The sequence below is a fragment of the Aplysia californica genome, unplaced genomic scaffold (genome assembly GCF_000002075.1).
Source record: "Aplysia californica isolate F4 #8 unplaced genomic scaffold, AplCal3.0 scaffold00702, whole genome shotgun sequence".
Lineage (NCBI taxonomy): Eukaryota > Metazoa > Mollusca > Gastropoda > Aplysiida > Aplysiidae > Aplysia > Aplysia californica.
Genome location: NW_004797972.1, coordinates 140,209 through 141,088, shown reverse-complemented (window position 1 = coordinate 141,088; position 880 = coordinate 140,209). Strand labels below are relative to the sequence as shown.

At 53.4% G+C, this 880-nt stretch overlaps 1 protein-coding gene across 1 annotated transcript in view; it reads left to right on the top strand.

Moving 5' to 3' along the window:
• The window catches only part of LOC106013175 (stereocilin), a gene marked incomplete in the record, with an annotated part of 24,060 nt that overhangs the window by 1,944 nt on the left and 21,236 nt on the right, over positions 1 to 880 (top strand).

Sequence of the window (880 nt, the reverse complement as noted above, 5' to 3'; positions counted from 1 at the left end):
GGGGGTATTGAAATTTCAACCGAAACAATCAACCTAAGATTTTTAAAAAGAAGTGAAACAAAAAAAAACCTCACGTTACACATTTTCCCCTGCTTCTCCCGGGGTCCCTCCTTCACCCTGTGTCCACTGCTGCTATGTTACAGAGGCATGTCCTCCTTGCTACAGAACAACTCTCACACACTTTCCCCTGCTTCTCCCGGGGTCCTTCCTTCACCCTGTGCCTCACACACATTCCCCTCACTATGTGGGCGTCCTTCCTTCACCCTGTGTCTCCCACACTTTCCCCTCTCTATGTGGGCGTCCTTCCTTCACCCTGTGCCTCACACACTTTCCCCTCTCTATGTGGGCGTCCTTCCTTCACCCTGTGTCTCACACACTTTCCCCTCTCTATGTGGGCATCCTTCCTTCACCCTGTGTCTCACACACATTCCCCTCACTATGTGGGCGTCCTTCCTTCACCCTGTGTCTCCCACACTTTCCCCTCTCTATGTGGGCGTCCTTCCTTCACCCTGTGCCTCACACACTTTCCCCTCTCTATCTTGGCATCCTTCCTTCACCCTGTGCCTCACACACTTTCCCCTCTCTATCTTGGCATCCTACCTTCACCCTGTGCCTCACACACTTTCCCCTCTCTATCGTGGCATCCTACCTTCACCCTGTGCCTCACACACTTTCCCCTCTCTCTCTGGGCGTCCTACCTTCACCCTGTGTCTCACACACTTTCCCCTCTCTATGTGGGCGTCCTACCTTCACCCTGTGTCTCACACACTTTCCCCTCTCTATCTTGGCATCCTTCCTTCACCCTGTGCCTCACACACTTTCCCCTCTCTCTCTGGGCGTCCTTCCTTCACCCTGTGCCTCACACACTTTCCCCTCTCTA